General features: G+C 49.0%; 1 pseudogene across 1 annotated transcript in view; it reads right to left on the bottom strand.

The window, feature by feature from the left end:
* LOC106588672 (retinoic acid receptor alpha-A-like) overlaps positions 1–25,533 on the bottom strand; it is a 105,683-nt pseudogene that overhangs the window by 37,889 nt on the left and 42,261 nt on the right. The window contains exon 3 of the transcript XR_006762364.1: positions 22,785–22,926. The product of XR_006762364.1 is annotated as a retinoic acid receptor alpha-A-like (transcript). The remainder of the gene's footprint in view (positions 1–22,784; positions 22,927–25,533) is intronic.

Genomic DNA, 25,533 nt, shown 5'->3' with positions numbered 1-25,533 from the left:
GGTCGATTTTGTGCAAAGAGACTGTGAAGCCTCCAGAATAATTTGTTTGTTCAGTTTGTATCCTTCCTGCCAGCATCCTTGAAGACGCATTGTGTTAAGTCTATGTGGAAGAGTAATTGTCCTTTACAGCACGACCAAGTCAACAAGATATATAGATTATAAACTACATCTACTGTACCTTTATCTTTACTGACAGTCAGGATGTCTGCTTCTATCTTCTATGGTTGTGTTCCAAATGGAACCCTATTCCCTTGATGGGCTCTGGTTAAAAGGGAATAGGGTGCCATTTGAGATCCATACTATGTGTCTGTCTCCACCTCTGTCTGCTATCTGTCTGATTGTCTGTCTTCGATCTTCAGCTCTTTGAGTACTGGGAAATACAGACAACAATCCTAACATCAATTCCAAGAATTCCTTATATAACTGAAGGATTCCTTCATAGGACAACAGTATGTGTCCTCTCACCTCCATTCCCCCTCTCCTCCCCGGTCCAGTGACATTATTGTCCAATCAATTCAATCCTAGGTCCCACCATAATGATAGCATACAGCATGCAGGGTAAAATAGGGTCTATTAAAGGGAATTAAACAGTCTGGTTGGGTTTGGGGTGTCACTAACCTGCTGTGTGTGTCTCACCACAGGCACCACTAGCCGGCCTCCGCCCGGTACCCTGCCCTGAACCTTAGTCACTGTTACTAGCCGGCGTCCGCCCGGTACCCTGCCCTGAACCTTAGTCACTGTTACTAGCCGGCCTCCGCCCGGTACCCTGCCCTGAACCTTAGTCACTGTTACTAGCCGGCCTCCGCCCGGTACCCTGCCCTGAACCTTAGTCACTGTTACTAGCCGGCCTCCGCCCGGTACCCTGCCCTGAACCTTAGTCACTGTTACTAGCCGGCCTCCGCCCGGTACCCTACCCTGAACCTTAGTCACTGTTACTAGCCGGCCTCCGCCCGGAACCCTGCCCTGAACCTCAGTCACTGTTACTAGCCGGCCTCCGCCCGGTACCCTGCCCTGAACCATAGTCACTGTTACTAGCCGGCCTCCGCCCGGTACCCTGCCCGGAACCTTAGTCACTGTTACTAGCCGGCCTCCGCCCGGTACCCTGCCCTGAACCTTAGTCACTGTTACTAGCCGGCCTCCGCCCGGTACCCTGCCCTGAACCATAGTCACTGTTACTAGCCGGCCTCCGCCCGGTACCCTGCCCTGAACCTTAGTCACTGTTACTAGCCGGCCTCCGCCCGGTACCCTGCCCTGAACCTTAGTCACTGTTACTAGCCGGCCTCCGCCCGGTACCCTGCCCTGAACCTTAGTCACTGTTACTAGCCGGCCTCCGCCCGGTACCCTGCCCTGAACCTTAGTCACTGTTACTAGCCGGCCTCCGCCCGGTACCCTGCCCTGAACCTTAGTCACTGTTACTAGCCAGCCTCCGCCCGGTACCCTGCCCTGAACCTTAGTCACTGTTACTAGCCGGCCTCCGCCCGGTACCCTGCCCTGAACCATAGTCACTGTTACTAGCCGGCCTCCGCCCGGTACCCTGCCCTGAACCTTAGTCACTGTTACTAGCCGGCCTCCGCCCGGTACCCTGCCCTGAACCTTAGTCACTGTTACTAGCCGGCCTCCGCCCGGTACCCTGCCCTGAACCTTAGTCACTGTTACTAGCCGGCGTCCGCCCGGTACCCTGCCCTGAACCTTAGTCACTGTTACTAGCCGGCCTCCGCCCGGTACCCTGCCCTGAACCTTAGTCACTGTTACTAGCCGGCCTCCGCCCGGTACCCTGCCCTGAACCATAGTCACTGTTACTAGCCGGCCTCCGCCCGGTACCCTGCCCTGAACCATAGTCACTGTTACTAGCCGGCCTCCACCCGGTACCCTGCCCTGAACCTTAGTCACTGTTACTAGTCGGCTAGTCGGCTACCACCCGGTATTTTACCCTGGTCACCTTAATAATGTCACCTTAATAATGTTTACATACTGTTTCACCCACTTCATGGCTCATCCTATATAATGTCTGTATTGTTTTAATGTATTTATTGCTAGGTATTATTGCGTGCTACTGTTGGAGATAGAAACACAAGCATTTCGCTACACCTGTGATAACATCTGCAAATCTGTATACTCAACCAATAAACGTTGATTTGTTGCCCTATATGTGACATCACGTGTAAGTAACGAGCCCTAAAATATATAAACACTCAACTTAATCAGCTGCTAAGGTCATTAAATCAAGAAACACACACACACATAACACTGTTGATGGTAATTTCACTAACGAGTAGAGAGACAATCGGAGAGGCAGGATGACAACACGTCAACTTTGACCTCCATAGACACTCACAGCTCTATAGAATAACAATTAACAAGAGTGTAAGCTGTGTGGTGTGCGTGTGTGTGCGCGCGCACGTGCGTGTGTGTGTGTGTTTGCACGTGTTGAAACAGAGGGCAGGGGGTCATAACAATAATCCTGATGACAGTCAGTAGCTATAAAACCTGGGTCTGCTATGTGGGGAAAACAACATGGCCAGTCAACTGAAGGGCTTTCTGAATAGGATTTACAGTTCTGCTGAACTTAAATGAATACAAACCAGTTTAAAAAAGGGCAGTTTTTCCTGTTTTGTGAAGGTTTGTTTTATGAATCTTCCTTTCACACAAACGTCAGGGACAATTCTGCAATGTCTCCCGAAGGTCTGGTGGACGTTCTGGATGATGACATGGTGCGTCATGGAGGATGAGTTGGCTTAAATTTGGCCTTGTCAGAGCAATAGCAGAACAACCAAAACCAACAAAAATACATTCCCAGAAAGGGACATATTTTCTATGTTTTTTCTATTCTCAACCAACTCAGTTGGTAAGAGCGTAGCGATAGTAACGGCAAGATTGTGTGTTCAATTTCTACAAGGAAAAGACAATGAAAAACCCTAAACATTTCTTGCTGGCTGGAATGGTCAAGCAGAGTTTAAGTCGCTCTGGTTAAGAGCGTCTACTAAATGACCCAAATGTAAATGTAAAAATGGATGGCATTTGTAATTAACAACAGTAAACAAAAGGGACGTTCTTCTGGGGCACAATAGGAGAGGACTTCGAGGAACAAAGACTAGTGGCAGCCAGCTCTGTCTGGCTTCGCTCTATTTCTCTCCTCATCTCCCAGAGACTGAAACGGTAGTGATCAAAAGCCGGGGTCGGGGGTTAGGGTCGGAGCGGCAGATGGTTGCCCAGTGATTGAACCAAACTGAATGATTCAAGGATGACTTGGCTAGGCTGTGTTAAGGCTGGGCCTTGGGGAGGCAGGGGGGTAATGGTATGAAGCCAGTCTGGGTAGAAGCAGGACTACCAACCTTTTACAGCTTTGTATCAGGCCATCTGTCTGGTTCTGTATGGGTTTTATGTATACAGACTAGTGATGTCACGACACCCAAATTTGACTTACGATACCATACCAAGTATCACATTCTGTTAAAGGTCCCCAAAACACACACATCCCTGGGTCGCTCCTCTTTTCAGTTCGCTGCAGCTAGCGACTGGAACGAGCTGCAACAAACACTCAATCTGGACAGTTTTATCTCCATCTCTACATTCAAAGACTCAATCATGGACAGTGTTACTGACAGTTGTGGCTGATTTGCGTGATGTATTATTGTCTCTACCTTCTTGCCTTTGTGCTGTTGTCTGTGCCCAATAATGTTTGTACCATGTTTTGTGCTGCTACCATGTTGTGCTGCTGCCATGTAGTGTTGCTACCATGTTGTTGTCATGTGGTGTTGCTACAATGCTGTGTTGTCATGTGTTGCTGCTGTCATGAGCTGGATCCGCGCGTCGGGGAGGGGGTACTGTCTCCTATACTCCCTCTGGCCTCTAGGTCATCAGGCTGCTGATTATCCCACACACCTGTCACCATCGTCAAGCACACCTGCGCCTCGTAACACTCACCTGGACTCCATCACCTCCTTGATTATCTTCTCTATATCTGTCACTCCCCTTGGTTCTTTCCTCAGGTGTTATTGACTCTGTTTCATGTCGGTGCGTTGTTTGTGTTTCGTGTTTATTGTTTTGTTTATTTATTAAAACACTCCCTGAACTTGCTTCCCGACTCTCAGCGTACTCATTACAGCTGCCATTCTATGTTGTCGTCTTAGGTCTCTCTTTATTAAGTGTTGTGCTGTCTCTCTTGTCGTGATGTGTGTTTTGTCCTATATTTTTATTTTAATCCCAGCCCCCGGCCCCGCAGATCCTTTGCATTTTGGTAGAATCCTTCATTGTATATAATAATTTGTTTTTAACTGACTCGCCTAATTAAAGGTTAAATAAACAAAAACATTGTATTGCGATACCACGGTGAAAAAAATCTAGCGTCCTGTTTGCCCTGTCCCACCGACGCTTGTTCCTGTTTTCTAAATGTTATGCGCATGTGCTACACAAAAAACCGGTCACTGATATTCACACTCAATATACTCAGTACAACACATAGAATTTAACTTTACACTGTATAATAGATACTGCATAGAATGTCTGATTTGCTCCTATTTGCAAAGGCCTACCTGTGATCTGGCTGGAGGAAGGAATATACTGTACATGCAGAATGATCTGCATCTCATTTTGGCAGTAAGGGGAAAACACTGCATGAAACCTTTACTTTTCAGTAAACAGACCGACATAGACTCTCCTTCCTTCCCTACCTCACACCACTCTCTCTGTCTCCCACAAACACACACACCACTCTCTCTGTCTCCCTCTCCCTCTCTCTCACAAACACAAACACACACACCATACTCTCTCTCTCTCCCACAAACACATACACACTGCTCCCAACTTTAAAAGGTTAGGCACCAAACAGAATTGAAGGAGCACCAGAAAGAGATAGATGTTTGATATAGTTCAGGCCTACATTAGGTCTATATGAATCCTACCTTTGAAGCATATGTAGTGAAGCAGACCCTTTTTCCTATTGTCAAGTTACCAGGTTGTTAGCTAGCTAGGTAAAATGACTGAACAACGTTGTTTGTTATCAAACCACGATTAGTTTAAAACATCCCGCGACATGGTTTTTGAAATTCTATAAATGTGTGTGAAATCGCGCAGGAAGACAAAAGGTAGCTCTGGTAATATGAGACACGCCATTTTCTTTGCTGTAAAGCTGCAAGCATGCATGTTTCAAAGCTGTGCTCCATTTGTCCACCCTGGCATTTGAATGCTGCATGACAGCGAACTCGCAAAGCCTACTCTGACTGGCCTGTGCTCTTGGTTATTATATCAGCTCTGTGCGCTGCTCCAATGTATTCAATGTAACAACAGGAGACGCATCAGGGACTGCATCCCCACTCGCCATCACGGCTAAATTATAATTAAAAAGCTGGTTGAGGAGTCGATGCGCAGGAAGAGAGCACGGAGAGAACCAAGTGAGTGATGCCTGGTTAAGGATTATAGATATGATACGCACATGGAAGTGAAGTGGACATTACTGGACCGGCGCTTACAAGCAACTAGTGGCTGTAGCTTAAAAAAATGCAACTGATTTTATAAACAAAACTAACTTTATTAACATTTTATAACAGGCGCCAGCGGGTTCTTCAGATTAGTAGGGCGGAAACATTTTGTAGTATCATATCAAACGGCACTACGGTATTCTGAAATGTTGGTATCATAAGTATCATGACATTTTGGTACTGTGATATTACCTTGGTACCAGTATACCGTCCAACACTAATCCAAACACACAGAGGAGAATTAATGCATGAGCACAAGGATATTTTGGCTTTTTACGAAGTCCCCTGAGAATTCCAGGACGAATGTGGTGCTTAGGTTCATCTTCTACCTGGCCGTTAATTAACAAACAGGCGTACACTGATGATGAAAGCAAGAGAGGAATCTGGCTGGCTGAATCACTGAGGTATAAAATAACTGCTTCCAAGATGGACGCTCGTTGTCTTCAACGTAGTCAGTCTACTCATGTTCTTTATTTTATTTTTCTTTCTTTTTTATTGTAGAAAAATCAGTATACATACAAGAAGTATACAAACAGACAATGATAACATATGCTAGGGGGTACAACAAATTACAGATTATACAAAGACCTTAAAAGATGCACACATATTGATTGTTTTAACAGCTTTCTTATTAGAAGAATGTATAATGGTCTTAATGTACTGCTCGAATTCCTTCTAGAAAACACAGAAGAGTGATTTTTATTAGTGAATTTACATTTATGAATATGAAATTTTGCCATTAGCACAATTAGATTTATCAGGTAAAATTGTTTTTCTTTATCTTTATTATGGTTAAGGAAACCGAGCAGCACATTCTCCCATAAAAAACAAAAGTCATCAAGAATATTAACAATTATAAAACTGTGAATATCTTTCCATAATTCTTTTACATGTAGATCATGCCAAAATAAATGTGAAACTGTTTCTGGATGCTCAACACAAAAAGTACAATCAATGTTATTGTCTTTTTTAAGTTTCTTCAGGTAATGATTGGCAGGGTAATACTTATGGATCATTCTGAAAGAGGCCTCTTTGACCTTGTTAACAGGCAGGTATTTGTGTGGTAATAACCAGACTTTTTCCCAACAGATATTAGTGACCAATGTATTCCAGTAACTTGTGACATAAGGAATGGATACAATCTCCCTTTGAAATAAAACATGTATAGACCTATTGTTCTGAGGGAGCAAGGAGAAACATATTTTCCCTATTGGAGAGTCAACTGGATTAAGCAAAGGTAGGTCAAGAAGGTGAGGTCTACACCTCTAAACAACATGAGAGTTCCAGATGGAATAGCATCAAAGACTATGACGAACTCTCTAGGTGTTACAGGGATATTGTAACGAGGTAAAAATTCCTCATAATTGAGTAACAATCCTTCTGCATTAAAAAGTTGACTCACCAGTAGGATATGATTATTGAACCAGTTCTTAAAAAATAAAGACTTATTTGTATACAAAATGTCCTTATTGTTCCAAATGAAATACCTATGCGGGGAAAAATTATGTTTATATATTAACAACCACGCTAAGCAGTCTACTCATGTTTTCTGGAGCAAGCCTGAGCAGCGACAACATCATCACGTCATGCAGAAGCATGTCCGACATTGGATTCATATAAAATGTTAAACGATGGGAAATATATCTTGGATATATTCAGTGCATATTTTTGGTACAAAGGTGATAACAAAATGGTATTTTTAGGAATTTTAGGAACTTCTCTCCTGGTCCGTCTACCAGAATTGTCATTCTGGGCTCGGCTGCAGCCCTCTGAGCACAGTGGAAAGCCTGCTTCTAGACCGGAACCCTGGGCTGAATGAGCAGGCATCTCTTCTCTTAACATGTATGGACCCAGAACTTAATCGAGCATATGATCAATTACGCAAGACTTTAGTTCTGGGTTAACAGAGATTATGCTTGGACATACAGAGAATCACTGCTGGCCATACAGAGACCACTGCTGGCCGTATACAGTACCACTGCTGGCCGTATACAGTACCACTGCTGGCTGTATACAGTACCACTGCTGGCTGTATACAGTACCACTGCTGGCTGTATACAGTACCACTGCTGGCTGTATACAGTACCAATGCTGGTTGTATACAGTACCACTGCTGGCCGTATACAGTACCACTGCTGGTTGTATACAGTACCACTGCTGGCCATACAGAGACCACTGCTGGCCGTATACAGTACCACTGCTGGCTGTATACAGTACCACTGCTGGCTGTATACAGTACCACTGCTGGCTGTATACAGTACCACTGCTGGTTGTATACAGTACCACTGCTGGCCGTATACAGTACCACTGCTGGCTGTATACAGTACCACTGCTGGCCGTATACAGTATCACTGCTGGCAGTATACAGTACCACTGCTGGCTGTATACAGTACCACTGCTGGCTGTATACAGTACCACTGCTGGCTGTATACAGTATAAATGCTGGCAGTATACAGTACCACTACTGGCCATACAGAGACCACTGCTGCCTGTATACAGTACCACTGCTGGCTGTGTCCAGTACCACTGCTGGCTGTATACAGTACCACTGCTGGCTGTATCCTGTAACACTGCTGGCTGTATACAGTACTACTGCTGGCCATACAGAGTATCACTGCTGGCTGTATACAGTACCACTGCTGGCCATACAGAGACCACTGCTGGCTGTATACAGTACCACTGCTGGCTGTATACAGTACCATTGCTGGCTGTATACAGTACCACTGCTGGCTGTATACAATACCACAGATGGCCATACAGAGTATCACTGCTGGCCATACAGAGAACCACTGCTGGCCGTAGACAGTACCACTTCTGGACGTACAGAGAATCACTGATTGCTGTATACAGTACCACTGCTGGCCATACAGTACCACTGCTGGCTGTATACAGTACCACTGCTGGCCATACAGTACCACTGCTGGCTGTATTCAGTACCACTGCTGGCCATACAGAGAATCACTGCTGGCTGTATACAGTACCACTTCTGGCCATACAGAAAATAACTGCTGGCTGTATGCAGTACCACGGCTGGCCGTATACAGTACCATTGCTGGCCGTATACAGTACCACTGCTGGTTGTATACAGTACCACTGCTGGCTGAATACAGTACCACTGCTGGCCGTATACAGTACCACTGTTGGCCGTATACAGTATCACTGCTGGCCGTATACAGTACCACTGCTGGCTGTATACAGTACCACTGCTGGCCATACAGAGAATCACTGCTTTCCATACAGAGAATCACTGCTGGCTGTATACAGTACCACTGCTGGCTGTATACAGTAACACAGCTGTCTGTATACAGTACCACTGCTGGCTGTATACAGTACCACTGCTGGCCGTATACAGTACCACTGCTGGCCGTATACAGTACCACAGCTGTCTGTATACAGTACCACTGCTGGCTGTATACAGTACCACTGCTGGCCGTATACAGTACCACTGCTTGCTGTATACAGTACCACTGCTGGCTGTATACAGTACCACTGCTGGCTGTATACAGTACCACTACTGGCTGTATACAGAACCACTGCTGGCCATACAGAGACCACTGCTGGCTGTATACAGTACCACTACTGGCTGTTTACAGTACCACTGCTGGCTGTATACAGTACCACTGCTGCAGAATACAGTACCACTGCTGGCTGTATACAGTACCACTGCTGGCCGTATACAATACCACTGCTGGCTGTATTCAGTACCACTGCTGGCCGTACAGAGAACCACTGCTGGCAGTACAGAGTACCACTGCTGGCAGTACAGATAACCACTGCTGGCAGTACAGAGAACCACTGCTGGCTGTATACAGTACCACTGCTGGCCGTACAGAGAACCACTGCTGGCAGTACAGAGTACCACTGCTGGCCGTACAGAGAACACTGCTGGCTGTATACAGTACCACTGCTGGCTGTATACAGTACCATTGCTGGCTGTATACAGTACCACTGCTGGCTGTATACAGTACCACTGCTGGCTGTATACAGTACCATTGCTGGCCGTATACAGTACTACTGCTGGCCGTATACAATACCACTGCTGGCTGTATACAGTACCACTGCTGGCCATACAGAGACCACTGCTGGCCGTACAAAGACCACTGCTGACTGTATACAGTACCACTGCTGACCGTATACAGTACCACTGCTGGCCGTATACAATACCACTGCTGGCTGTATACAGTACCACTGCTGGCCGTATACAGTACCACTGCTGGCCGTATACAGTACCACTGCTGGCCGTATACAGTACCACTGCTGGCCGTATACAGTACCACTGCTGGCTGTATACAGTACCACTGCTGGCTGTATACAGTGCCAGTGCTGGCCATACAGAGACCACTGCTGGCTGCATACAGTACCACTGCTGGCTGTATACAGTACCATTGCTGGCCGTATACAGTACTACTGCTGGCCGTATACAGTACCACTGCTGGCCATACAGAGACCACTGCTGGCCGTACAAAGACCACTGCTGACTGTATACAGTACCACTGCTGACCGTATACAGTACCAATGCTGGCCGTATACAATACCACTGCTGGCTGTATACAGTACCACTGCTGGCCGTATACAGTACCACTGCTGGCCGTATACAGTACCACTGCTGGCCGTATACAGTACCACTGCTGGCTGTATACAGTACCACTGCTGGCTGTATACAGTGCCAGTGCTGGCCATACAGAGACCACTGCTGGCTGCATACAGTACCACTGCTGGCTGTATACAGTACCACTGCTGGCTGTATACAGTACCACTGCTGGCCATACAGAGAATCACTGCTTGCCATACAGAGAATCACTGCTGGCTGTATGCAGTACCACTGCTGGCTGTATACAGTGCCAGTGCTGGCCATACAGAGACCACTGCTGGCTGCATACAGTACCACTGCTGGCTGCATACAGTACCACTGCTGGTTGTATACAGTACCACTGCTGGCCGTATACAGTACCACTGCTGGCCGTATACCGTACCACTGCTGGCCGTATACAGTACCACTGTTGGCCGAATACAGTACCACTGCTGGCCGTATACAATACCACTGCTGGCCGTATACAATACCACTGCTGGCTGTATTCAGTACCACTGCTGGCAGTACAGAGAACCACTGCTGGCAGTACAGAGAACCACTGCTGGCTGTATACAGTACCACTGCTGGCAGTACAGAGAACCAACGCTGGCTGTATACAGTACCACTGCTGCCCGTACAGAGAACCACTGCTGGCAGTACAGAGTACCACTGCTGGCCGTACAGAGACCACTGCTGGCTGTATACAGTACCACTGCTGGCTGTATACAGTAACACTGCTGGCTGTATACAGTACCATTGCTGGCCGTATACAGTACCACTGCTGGCCGTATACAGTACTACTGCTGGCCGTATACAATACCACTGCTGGCTGTATACAGTACCACTGCTGGCCATACAGAGACCACTGCTGGCCGTACAAAGACCACTGCTGGCTGTATACAGTACCACTGCTGGCCGTATACAGTACCACTGCTGGCCGTATACAATACCACTGCTGGCCGTATACAGTACCACTGCTGGCCATACAGAGACCACTGCTGGCCGTACAGAGACCACTGCTGGCTGTATACAGTACCACTGCTGCCCGTAAAGAGAACCACTGCTGGCAGTACAGAGTACCACTGCTGGCCGTACAGAGACCACTGCTGGCTGTATACAGTACCACTGCTGGCTGTATACAGTACCACTGCTGGCTGTATACAGTAACACTGCTGGCTGTATACAGTACCATTGCTGGCCGTATACAGTACCACTGCTGGCCGTATACAGTACTACTGCTGGCCGTATACAATACCACTGCTGGCTGTATACAGTACCACTGCTGGCCATACAGAGACCACTGCTGGCCGTACAAAGACCACTGCTGGCTGTATACAGTACCACTGCTGGCCGTATACAGTACCACTGCTGGCCGTATACAATACCACTGCTGGCCGTATACAGTACCACTGCTGGCCATACAGAGACCACTGCTGGCCGTACAGAGACCACTGCTGGCCGTATACAGTACCACTGCTGGCCGTATACAGTACCACTGCTGGCTGTATACAGTACCACTGCTGGCTGTATACAGTACCACTGCTGGCTGTATACAGTGCCAGTGCTGGCCATACAGAGACCACTGCTGGCTGTATACAGTACCACTGCTGGCTGTATACAGTACCACTGCTGGCTGTATACAGTACCACTGCTGGCCATACAGAGAATCACTGCTTGCCATACAGAGAATCACTGCTGGCTGTATGCAGTACCACTGCTGGCCGTATACCATACCACTGCTGGTCGTATATAATACCACTGCTGGCTGTATACAGTACCACTGCTGGCTGAATACAGTACCACTGCTGGCCATACAGAGAATCACTGCTGGCTGTATACAGTACCACTGCTGGCCGTACAGAGAACCACTGCTGGCCGTACAGAGAACCACTGCTGGCCGTATACAGGACCACTGCTGGCCGTATACAGGACCACTCCTGGCCGTACAGAGAACCACTGCTGGCAGTACAGAGAACCACTGCTGGCCGTATACAGTACCACTGCTGGCCGTATACAGTACCACTGCTGGCCGTACAGAGAACCACTGCTGGCCATACAGAGAACCACTGCTAGCCGTATACAGTACCACTGCTGGCCGTATACAGTACCACTGCTGGCCGTATACAGTACCACTGCTGGCCGTATACAGGACCACTGCTGGCCGTATACAGGACCACTGCTGGCCGTATACAGTACCACTGCTGGCCGTATACAGTACCACTGCTGGCCGTATACAGTACCACTGCTGGCCGTATACAATACCACTGCTGGCTGTATACAGTACCACTGCTGGCTGTATACAGTACCACTCTTGGCCGTATACAGTACCACTGCTGGCCGTATACAGGACCACTGCTGGCAGTATACAGTACCACTGCTGGCCGTACAGAGAACCACTGCTGGCCGTATACACTACCACTGCTGGCCGTATACAGTACCAATGCTGGCCGTATACAGTACCACTGCTGGCCGTATACAGTACCACTGCTGGCCGTATACAGTACCACTGCTGGCCGTATACAGTACCACTGCTGGCTGTATACAGTGCCAGTGCTGGCCATACAGAGACCACTGCTGGCTGCATACAGTACCACTGCTGGCTGTATACAGTACCACTGCTGGCTGTATACAGTACCACTGCTGGCCGTATACAGTACCAATGCTGGCCGTATACAATACCACTGCTGGCTGTATTCAGTACCACTGCTGGCAGTACAGAGAACCACTGCTGGCAGTACAGAGAACCACTGCTGGCTGTATACAGTACTACTGCTGGCAGTACAGAGAACCACTGCTGGCTGTATACAGTACCACTGCTGCCCGTACAGAGAACCACTGCTGGCAGTACAGAGTACCACTGCTGGCCGTACAGAGACCACTGCTGGCTGTATACAGTGCCAGTGCTGGCCATACAGAGACCACTGCTGGCTGCATACAGTACCACTGCTGGCTGTATACAGTACCACTGCTGGCTGTATACAGTACCACTGCTGGCCGTATACAGTACCACTGCTGGCCGTATACAATACCACTGCTGGCTGTATTCAGTACCACTGCTGGCAGTACAGAGAACCACTGCTGGCAGTACAGAGAACCACTGCTGGCTGTATACAGTACTACTGCTGGCAGTACAGAGAACCACTGCTGGCTGTATACAGTACCACTGCTGCCCGTACAGAGAACCACTGCTGGCAGTACAGAGTACCACTGCTGGCCGTACAGAGACCACTGCTGGCTGTATACAGTACCACTGCTGGCTGTATACAGTAACACTGCTGGCTGTATACAGTACCATTGCTGGCCGTATACAGTACCACTGCTGGCCGTATACAGTACTACTGCTGGCCGTATACAATACCACTGCTGGCCGTATACAGTACCACTGCTGGCCATACAGAGACCACTGCTGGCCGTACAAAGACCACTGCTGGCTGTATACAGTACCACTGCTGGCCATATACAGTACCACTGCTGGCTGTATACAGTACCACTGCTGGCTGTATACAGTGCCAGTGCTGGCCATACAGAGACAACTGCTGGCTGTATACAGTACCACTGCTGGCTGTATACAGTACCACTGCTGGCTGTATACAGTACCACTGCTGGCTGTATACAGTACCACTGCTGGCCATACAGAGAATCACTGCTTGCCATACAGAGAATCACTGCTGGCTGTATGCAGTACCACTGCTGGCTGTATACAGTACCACTGCTGGCTGAATACAGTACCACTGCTGGCCATACAGAGAATCACTGCTGGCTGTATACAGTACCACTGCTGGCCATACAGAGAATCACTGCTGGCTGTATACAGTACCACTGCTGGCCGTACAGAGAACCACTGCTGGCCGTACAGAGAACCACTGCTGGCCGTATACAGGACCACTGCTGGCCGTACAGAGAACCACTGCTGCCAGTACAGAGAACCACTGCTGGCCGTATACAGTACCACTGCTGGCCGTATACAGTACCACTGCTGGCCGTACAGAGAACCACTGCTGGCTATACAGAAAACCACTGCTGGCCGTATACAGTACCACTGCTGGCTGTATACAGTACCACTGCTGGCCGTATACAGTACCACTGCTGGCCGTATACAGTACCACTGCTGGCCGTATACAGGACCACTGCTGGCCGTATACAGTACCACTGCTGGCCGTATACAGTACCACTGCTGGCCGTATACAGTACCACTGCTGGCCGTATACAATACCACTGCTGGCTGTATACAGTACCACTGCTGGCTGTATACAGTACCACTCTTGGCTGTATACAGTACCACTGCTGGCCGTATACAGGACCACTGCTGGCAGTATACAGTACCACTGCTGGCCGTACAGAGAACCACTGCTGGCCGTATACAGTACCACTGCTGGCCGTATACAGTACCACTGCTGGCCGTATACAGTACCACTGCCGGCCGTATCCAGTCCCACTGCTGGCTGTATACAGTACCACTGCTGGCTGTTTACAGTACCACTGCTGGCTGTATACATTACCACTGCTGGCAGTACAGAGAACCACTGCTGGCCGTTTACAGTACCACTGCTGGCTGTATACAGTATCACTGCTGGCCATACAGAGAATCACTGCTTGCCATACAGAGAATCACTGCTGGCTGTATGCAGTACCACTGCTGGCCGTATACAATACCACTGCCGGCTGTATACAGTACCACTGCTGGCCATACAGAGAACCACTGCTGGCCATACAGAGAATCACTGCCGGCTGTATACAGTACCACTGCTGGCCATACAGAGAATCACTGCTGGCCGTATACAGTACCACTGCTGGCCGTATACAGTACCACTGCTGGCCGTATACAGTACCACTGCTGGCCGTATACAGTACCACTGCTGGCCGTATACAGTACCACTGCTGGTTGTATACAGTACCACTGTTGGCCGTATACAGTACCACTGCTGGCCGTATACAGTACCACTGCTGGCTGTATACAGTACCACTGCTGGCCATACAGAGAATCACTGCTTGCCATACAGAGAATCACTGCTGGCTGTATGCAGTACCACTGCTGGCTGTATACAGTACCACTGCTGGCTGAATACAGTACCACTGCTGGCCATACAGAGAATCACTGCTGGCTGTATACAGTACCACTGCTGGCCATACAGAGAATCACTGCTGGCTGTATACAGTACCACTGCTGGCCGTACAGAGAACCACTGCTGGCCGTACAGAGAACCACTGCTGGCCGTATACAGGACCACTGCTGGCCGTACAGAGAACCACTGCTGGCAGTACAGAGAACCACTGCTGGCCGTATACAGTACCACTGCTGGCCGTATACAGTACCACTGCTGGCCGTACAGAGAACCACTGCTGGCTATACAGAAAACCACTGCTGGCCGTATACAGTACCACTGCTGGCTGTATACAGTACCACTGCTGGCCGTATACAGTACCACTGCTGGCCGTATACAGTACCACTGCTGGCCGTATACAGGACCACTGCTGGCCGTATACAGTACCACTGCTGGCCGTATACAGTACCACTGCTGGCCGTATACAGTACCACTGCTGGCCGTATACAATACCACTGCTGGCTGTATACAGTACCACTGCTGGCTGTATACAGTACCACTCTTGGCTGTATACAGTACCACTGCTGGCCGTATACAGGACCACTGCTGGCAGTATACAGTACCACTGCTGGCCGTACAGAGAACCACTGCTGGCCGTATACAGTACCACTGCTGGCCGTATACAGTACCACTGCTGGCCGTATACAGTACCACTGCCGGCCGTATCCAGTCCCACTGCTGGCTGTATACAGTACCACTGCTGGCTGTTTACAGTACCACTGCTGGCTGTATACATTACCACTGCTGGCAGTACAGAGAACCACTGCTGGCCGTTTACAGTACCACTGCTGGCTGTATACAGTATCACTGCTGGCCATACAGAGAATCACTGCTTGCCATACAGAGAATCACTGCTGGCTGTATGCAGTACCACTGCTGGCCGTATACAATACCACTGCCGGCTGTATACAGTACCACTGCTGGCCATACAGAGAACCACTGCTGGCCATACAGAGAATCACTGCCGGCTGTATACAGTACCACTGCTGGCCATACAGAGAATCACTGCTGGCCGTATACAGTACCACTGCTGGCCGTATACAGTACCACTGCTGGCCGTATACAGTACCACTGCTGGCCGTATACAGTACCACTGCTGGCCGTATACAGTACCACTGCTGGTTGTATACAGTACCACTGTTGGCCGTATACAGTACCACTGCTGGCCGTATACAGTACCACTGCTGGCCGTATACAGTACCACTGCTGGCCGTATACAGTACCACTGCTGGCTGTATACAGTACCACTGCTGGCCGTATACAGTACCACTGCTGGTTGTATACAGTACCACTGTTGGCCGTATACAGTACCACTGCTGGCCGTATACAGTACCACTGCTGGCCGTATACAGTACCACTGCTGGCCGTATACAGTACCACTGTTGGCCGTATACAGTACCACTGCTGGCCGTATACAGTACCACTGCTGGCCGTATACAGTACCACTGCTGGCCGTATACAGTACCACTGCTGGCTGTATACAGTACCACTGCTGGCCGTATACAGGACCACTGCTGGCTGTATACAGTACCACTGTTGGCCGTATACAGTACCACTGCTGGCCGTATACAGTACCACTGCTGGCCGTATACAGTACCACTGTGTTACCACTGGTAGCTCAGCTGGCTTAACTACTGTATCATCCACCCTGCTGCAAGGTCATACATAACATCACTGTCCAGGTGTCTCCCAGCCAAGACACACACACACAAACACACACGCATGCATGCACACACACATACACGCACACACACATACATGCACACACATGCAAACACACACACTCACACACACGTACACACGTACACACACACCACCATTAGCTGCAACTCTCAGCTAGCGTGGGTAGAGTTATGTGTCGTTCATCGCTCCCCACCTGGTGGTTGTTAAAGGCTGCTGTGGTATTATGGGATGTGGCAACTGGTCGCCAGGAGAAATATACTGTTTATTTACTGGTGCATCTGTTAGGTTGCCATGGTGCCGGGTGGAGGCTGGGATGACACAGATGGTCCAGCCCGCGGCCCTCTCTACGAAACGTTAAGGCTGTGTGTGTTAACGTTATCCTGGGCATCCACCAGCCCAGAAAGCTGTCTGTCAGCTACTCCAGCAGCCAGAGAGAAAGAGAGAAAGGACAGGAGGGAGGGAGGACAGGAGGGAGGGAGGACAGGAGGGAGTGAGAGGGAGGGAGGACAGGAGGGAGTGAGAGGGAGGGAGGACAGGAGGGAGTGAGAGGGAGGGAGGACAGGAGGGAGGGAGAGGGAGGGAGGACAGGAGGGAGGGAGGACAGGAGGGAGTGAGAGGGAGGGAGGACAGGAGGGAGGACAGGAGGGAGGGAGGACAGGAGGGAGTGAGAGGGAGGGAGGACAGGAGGGAGTGAGAGGGAGGGAGGACAGGAGGGAGGGAGAGGGAGGGAGGACAGGAGGGAGGGAGGACAGGAGGGAGTGAGAGGGAGGGAGGACAGGAGGGAGGGAGGACAGGAGGGAGGGAGGACAGGAGGGAGGGAAAACAGGAGGGAGTGAAAGGGAGGACAGGAGGGAGGGAGAGGGAGGACAGGAGGGAGGGAGGACAGGAGGGAGGGAGGACAGGAGGGAGGGAAAACAGGAGGGAGTGAAAGGGAGGACAGGAGGGAGGGAGAGGGAGGACAGAAGGGAGAGAGACGAAGGGAGAGAGACGGAGGGAGGACAGGAGAGGGGGGAGGACAGGAGGGAGTGAGAGGGAGGACAGGAGGGAGTGAGAGGGAGGACAGGAAGGAGGGAGAGACAGAGGGAGGACAGGAAGGAGGGAGAGACGGAGGGAGGACAGGAAGGAGGAAGAGACGGAGGGAGGGAGGACAGGAGGGAGTGAGAGGGAGGACAGGAGGGAGGGGGGAGAACAGGAGAGAGGGAGGGAGGACAGGAGGGAGGAAGGAAGGAAGGAAGGAAGGAAGGAAGGAAGGAAGGAAGGAAGGAAGGAAGGAAGGAAGGACAGGAGGGAGGGAGGGAGGGTTGGAGGGAGGGGGGGACGGAGGGAGGACAGGAGGGAGTGAGAGGGAGGACAAGAGGGAGGGAGAGGCGGAGGGAGGAGTGAGAGGGAGGACAGGAGGGAGTGAGAGGGAGGACAAAAGGGAGGGAGAGGGAGGACAGGAGAGAGGGAGGGATGACAGGAGTGAGGGAAAGGGAGGACAGGAGAGCGGGAGAGACGGAGGAAGGACAGGAGAGGGGGGGGACAGGAGGGAGTGAGAGGGAGGACAGGAGAGAGGGAGGGAGGACAGGAGGGAGGGAGAGGGAGGACAGGAGAGAGGGAGGGAGGACAGGAGGGAGGGAGAGACGGAGGGAGGACAGGAGGGGGGGAGGACAGGAGGGAGTGAGAGGGAGGACAGGAGAGAGGGAGAGACGGAGGGAGGACAGGAGGGGGGAGGACAGGAGGGAGTGAGAGACGGAGGGAGGACAGGAGGGGGGGAGGACAGGAGGGAGTGAGAGGGAGGACAGGAGAGAGGGAGAGACGGAGGGAGTGAGAGGGAGGACAGGAGAGAGGGAGAGACGGAGGGAGGACAGGAGGGGGGAGGACAGGAGGGAGTGAAAGGGAGGACAGGAGGGAGGGAGAGACGGATGGAGGACAGGAGGGAGGGAGAAAGAGGAAGGGAGAGAGGGAGGGAAGAAGAGAGGGACGGAGGGAAGACAGTACGTAGCTCATTGACCAGATGAGGATTAGCGTGTGAGTGTCCTGGAGAGCAGTGGTCCTATAAAGCGTGGCAGCGTGCTTGAAAGTGAAGGGTGTGTGTGTGTGTGTGTGTGTGTGTGTGTGTGTGTGTGTGTTTGTGTGTGTGGCAGCATGGCACAGGGCCCGACAATGAAATGTCTTAATTTACTACTGTAGTACACACTCCACCCTAGATTACTATAGTAATACACACTCCACCCTAGATTACTACAGTAGTACACACTCCACCCTAGATTACTACAGTAATACACACTCCACCCTAGATTACTACAGTAGTACACAGGGTCATACTGCATTTACTTAAACTTTTATTCGAACCAGGGTCTGTAGTGACTCCTCTAACACTGAGATGCAGGGCCTTAGACCGCTGTGATACAGCCTGGAATGGAACCAGGGTCTGTAGTGACTCCTCTAACACTGAGATGCAGGGCCTTAGACCGCTGTGATACAGCCTGGAATGGAACCAGGGTCTGTAGTGACTCCTCTAACACTGAGATGCAGTGCCTTAGATTGCTGTGATACAGCCTGGAATGGAACCAGGGTCTGTAGTGACTCCTCTAACACTGAGATGCAGTGCCTTAGACCGCTGTGATACAGCCTGGAATGGAACCAGGGTCTGTAGTGACTCCTCTAACACTGAGATGCAGGGCCTTAGACCGCTGTGATACAGTCTGGAATGGAACCAGGGTCTGTAGTGACTCCTCTAACACTGAGATGCAGTGCCTTACACCGCTGTGATACAGCCTGGAATGGAACCAGGGTCTGTAGTGACTCCTCTAACACTGAGATGCAGTGCCTTAGACCGCTGTGATACAGCCTGGAATGGAACCAGGGTCTGTAGTGACTCCTCTAACACTGAGATGCAGTGCCTTAGATTCCTGTGATACAGCCTGGAATGGAACCAGGGTCTGTAGTGACTCCTCTAACACTGAGATGCAGGGCCTTAGACCGCTGTGATACAGCCTGGAATGGAACCAGGGTCTGTAGTGACTCCTCTAACACTGAGATGCAGTGCCTTAGACCGCTGTGATACAGCCTGGAATGGAACCAGGGTCTGTAGTGACTCCTCTAACACTGAGATGCAGGGCCTTAGACCGCTGCGCCACTCAGGAGCGTAGTGTACACCACCATAATTTACACACTCTACTACAGACTACAGTCTATGGTGTCTTTGGCTGTGTTTACAAAGGCAGTCCAATTCTGATCTTTTAATCAATTAGTGGCAAAAGAGCTGACTTGATTAGTCAAAACATCAATTAGTGTCTAAAAAGATCAGAGTTGTGCTGCCTGTGTAAACACAGTCTGTCTTTAACTGGCAATAAAAGTATGTGTTCTCATGTTAATACATTGTTATTTCTAAAAGGAGCCCCTAAGGCCCAGTCCTTTACATAACACCTGACCTACAGGGTCAATCAAATCAAAAGTTATTCAAGAGGAAAATACTTATTCATAGAATGAGGGAATATTTTTCTCTCGTTCATTTGGGAGTAAAGAGAAGCAATAATATCTGTAGTTTGAGGAGGTGATGATGAGATGAAGGATAGACTAGATGTATTCCGTCCATCCTTCCCTCCTCCTCCTCCAGCCTGTTGTCTGATGCATCACTGGGATATATCTGCTCCTGGTCATTTGTTTGGAGTGCTGGGTAATTGATTGTCCTGGGGGCGTTCTCTCCTAGTGTTCGCCTCGCCATGAATACCCCTTTCTTCCTTAATCACCCCCCCCATACCCGACCCATGGGACATACCGACCAACTCGCCCTCCCCCTCTCTTCTCTGGGAGCCTGTGATATATGACCATCCCCCTCCACACACACATACAACCTCATACCATGCCCCAGTGGAGAAAGTGTGTGGTCAGACAGCAGTGAAACACAGCTGATGCTACGCCAGCCAGCTTTCTGAACTCTCTACGTCAGAGACCAGAGCAGGGGAAATGTGACCTGAAATGACTTCTCCATATCAGCTCCATATCATACTCTGTAACATCACTAACTGGCCCCACACAGACACATACATGCATGCACGCACATATACACCTACACACACAAATCCAAACCCACATACACTCCTTTGTGCCTGAACTCTGAACATGGGGCTGGTTACCCTTACTGAAAAAACACATGATATCACATATGGAAAATCACATGATTTCACATGAAAATTCACGTGAAATCATGTGAAAACACGTGTTTTTAGAAAACGTCACGTCTATTTTCATGGTTTACATGTTGTCACACGTTATCACATTAACTTCACATAAGATCACATGAAAACGTGTTTTGTGGTTTTCATTTGTTTTTTTTTCTTCTGTAAGGGTATCTGCGAGGCAAAAGATGAAGCATGGGCCTCCTGAGCCTGGTTCCCTCTGACTGAGGAGAGAATTTCCTAAAATACCATAGAAATACCAACAGAAGCAGTACGGTAAAATAAAGTGCTACCGGACCCACAGTACCTAGCTCCCTCTTCAATAACACACCAGTAAACAACACTAGATTATCATCGCGGCACACTTTATAGGAAGGACAGGATACCTGCTGGGGTTAGCTAGCAGCTACAGGAGTGGAGTAAGGTAAGGTACACAACCTCATCACAGCAACACACGGAGGAGGGGAATGGTTCCTGTGCTCAGTGGGGGAGACATACAGAATTAAATGGAACACTATATACATTACACACTATCTCTATGGGGAAGCCAGACCAGGTGTACAGGAGAATAGAGGCAGCACCTTCTCTGTGAGTCTATGGGGGAGAAAGAGGAGAGCAATGGCTTCTTTCCCTCAGGGCTAATGGAGCGTGAAGTGGACGGGCACCCTAACTGCAGATGCAATCAAAAAGCGGCAATAACCTGTGAAATGCAAACTGTTCCCGTCGCTGACAATGGAATGGAGCAACATGATCGCTAAGACACACACACACACACACACAAACATACAAACACACACACTCCAACGGCTGAACATACTCGGTTCTTTAGCGGGTTGGGTGATGATGCATGCCATTCACATCAAGTCGTTGATTTCAAGGACAGTGGTTTTACAATTTTTGGACAAGAGTACTTGTTACCTTCACAGCATGATTCACCAGTGGTTATCATGTTACTGTTACCTTTTCCATGTGCAACACCTGCAACAGTTCTCATGTCCTCGTGTCAAACTGTAATACTTTGATCATTTAATAAAAAAGGAGACAGTGTACTATGTGTGGAGGTGTCTTCTAATCAGGTCGTCAAGGATACCCTTCTCAATGGGATGGAATTGCAATATGTATATCGCAAATTACAATTTAAATGTCACCTTTCAGAATGAATGAATCTTTGTAATTGGAATGGATTCAAGGGTAAATCTGTCGCTGATGTGTTTCAAAGGGCCTTAAAGTGTGTAGGAAGTACGCGGATCGTGTTTGAGAATTTAACCACCAAAGAAATCTCTTTATCATTCACCTGCACTAGTTCCTCTCATCCATCCATCTTTCTCCTGGGAGAGAGTCCCACCAGCCAGTTCTGTACTTCAGACACATACAGGCACAGACACTATAGGATCAACCCTCTTGAAGGGCACAGTGTGTGGATGCTGGGGGATTTCTGTCAGAAATCAAGGTAAGATGGAGGAATCAAACAAGTACTACTTTAATTTCAACAGACTTGGGAAAAGTTCTGCTGTTGCTGGAGTGGTAATCACCTGATACAGCATGTTGGATATAACCCTGCTGAGCATAGCAACAACACACCCGCATACACACACACGCACACACACACGCACACACACACCATATCATTAAAAGTGAGAAATGCAATCCACTTAAAAAGTTAAAAAGTGCAAGAGCAGAGCGCTGAAGGATTTAAATCCACTAGAGGATGAATAGGATGGTGTGTGTGTCTGTGTGTTTAAATCCACTAGAGGATGAATAGGATGGCGTGTGTGTGATTGAGACTCACACTCTTTGGACATGCCCACGCCAAAGCACTTCTGGAGCCGGCAGTACTGACAGCGGTTCCTGGTCACCTTGTTTATGTTGCAGTTCTTGTCCCGGTGACACGTGTAGACCATGTTCTTCTGGATGGATCTACGGAAAAAACCCTGAGGGGGGAGGGAGGGAGAGAGAGAGAGAGAGACAGACAGAAAAAAGAAAGGTATCAGTCTTTCTGGTAAAACAAGGTTACATGAGACATGACTACATTTCTCACACCGGATAAAAGGTCAAATAAAATAAATAAACACCCTAGAGGCAGTTGATGCCGTTTAAGTCGCATGGCCTTATTTCTATTACAGCATATTGGATAACTATATTCCATTCACCCAGTTCAATGGTACAGTGGTAGGTTTAGGCTACTACATGATACTCTAATTTTCCCTGTACCCATCATGAGGTTGCTACAACCTAGCCTATGAAGGAAAGATTACAATGTAGGTGCACACAGGTCGAGACATATTTGAGGACAGACAGTGACATTCAATACAGGCTTGCACACTCTTGCCTACATCTAGCTGATATAGGGTGTAATCATTAGTCCAACAGGTGCAAACGAGAGTTTCTATTGGACAAATTCAGGTATGTTTATCCCTATTTTGTTCCGTTTAAGAAATGTTTTTCAACAGAATCGGCGTAATGAATACACCCCTGATCACGCGTAAACACAGTTAACTTTCATAGCAGCCACGTTGTATTCCTTCTTGCATCTATGCGCTCTCCTCCTCTCACCTCTTCCCTTCGCGTGTGGACTTCAATGCACAACACATCAACTGTATGTGACCAGGCGAAAGAGCTCTAATAGGCTGGAGGACGTCCTCCGGAAGTTGTCATAATTACTGTATAAGTCTATGGAATGGGGTGAGAACCATAAGTCTCCTAGGTTTTGTATTGAAGTAGATGTACCCAGAGGAGGATGGAAGATAGCTGTCCTCCGGCTACACCATGGTGCTACCCTACAGAGTGCTGCTAAGGCTACTGTAGACATTCTTTGCAAAATAGTGTGTTTTAATAAACATTTTGGTGATATTTAGTATAGTTTTAGCAAAAAAATTAATTGAGGAGGATGGTCCTCCCCTTCCTCCTCTGAGGAGCCTCCACTGAAATATTACTTGACTGCTTTCAGCTCAGGATGCACCAAGTGACATAGTGACAGTGAATCAGAGCAATGTGTGTGTGAGTGTGAGAGACAATCAGAGGGAGAGTTGTAGAGGATGTTAACATGGAATGTTGAGTGAAGCCCAGCTAAGTGATGTTCGGTGAAGTGGCGTGACTTTCTATGAATGCTGGTGTAATTGAATATAATAGGAGAATGAACCCCCCCCCTCCAAAAAAAACATGGTTTAAGTCTACAGTGTGTCCAAAAATAACTATGCTGTCACTGTTTTGTACCAGTTGCTTCTATACAATAAGTCACAGCGTTTGCCTATCAACACAGTCAAAGCAGGGGGAGAGAGATGAGAGGTATCCGAGGGAGAAAAGGAGGAATTCAAGCAGCTTCCTTATAGAAGTTTCAGTTGTTATTCATTTGTTATGGCTCTGGGGTCCTTCTCAATGATCCTCCATCATCCAGACCCTCTTGGGCGTCCCTCTCTCTGCCTGAGAAGGTGTGTGTGGTTCAATTTCTATTTGCCATATGCTCCTGTGACGGATGGGACCTTGCGTTTTCATTAGGGGAGCAGGATGCATGATGGGTAACAGATTAGGTCGCGCCCACACAGGGCTGAAACGGCTGACGCTGTAGCTTGTGTGTGTGTGTAACATCCGTCAACATACCGGTACTGCCCATTGGTGCCATGGCAACCACAACAACTAGCCAATCATGTCTAAGATCTCAACACCATGTGATCTGTCGGGGGTCACCTCCCCTCGACTGGTGTTATTCATTTTCTTATTAGAGGTCTTTATTCTTGGCTGATCTACGTGTTTGTGTTTTTTGTGTGTCTTCATCCTACCTGATCTGAGCAGAGAGAATTCTTATAAATTACCTGTCTGTTCTAATAGATAGGTAACACACACACACACACACACACACACACACACACACACACACACACACACACACACACACACACACACACACACACACACACACACACACACACACACACACACACACACACACACACACACACACACGTGACCATGCATGCCAGGAAAACAGGCTCTAGAGGCAGCTGGCTGCCCTTGGAGCGGGGAGTGTGTGAGTGTGCATCAGTGTGTGTGCGTGTGCATACATCGGTGTGTGTGTGTGCATGCATCAGTGTGTGTCTGCCTCAGAGTCTTTGTGAAGCGATTCTTCACTAGCAGCAGCAGTCAACAGATGCCATGACTCTGGGAGACCTTCATCTCTGCGTTCCTCCAGGGAAGCACAATCACACACACACCCTGACACACTCAGACTTAATCATCACATCTGCCCTCTCTCTCCTCTTCCTCTCTCCCTCGCTCTCTATCTCTACCAAACTGATTCCCTCGCTCCTTCTTTCTTTCTCTCTCATCCCTTTTCCCTCTCTCTCTCTCTACCTACCAGTCTCTCTCTACCAATCTGTCTCTCTCTACCTACTTACCTCTCTCTCTCTCTCTCTCTCTCTCTCTCTCTCTCTCTCTCTCTCTCTCTCTCTCTCTCTCTCTCTCTCGATCTCTCTCTTGCATTTCAGTGTACAGAGCTGGCCTGTGACAATGGTGTCCATGTGATATTTCCCAGCAGCCACTAT

Source organism: Salmo salar, chromosome ssa27, assembly GCF_905237065.1.
Source record: "Salmo salar chromosome ssa27, Ssal_v3.1, whole genome shotgun sequence".
NCBI classification, from domain to species: domain Eukaryota; kingdom Metazoa; phylum Chordata; class Actinopteri; order Salmoniformes; family Salmonidae; genus Salmo; species Salmo salar.
This window is presented reverse-complemented; position numbering and strand designations above follow the sequence as displayed.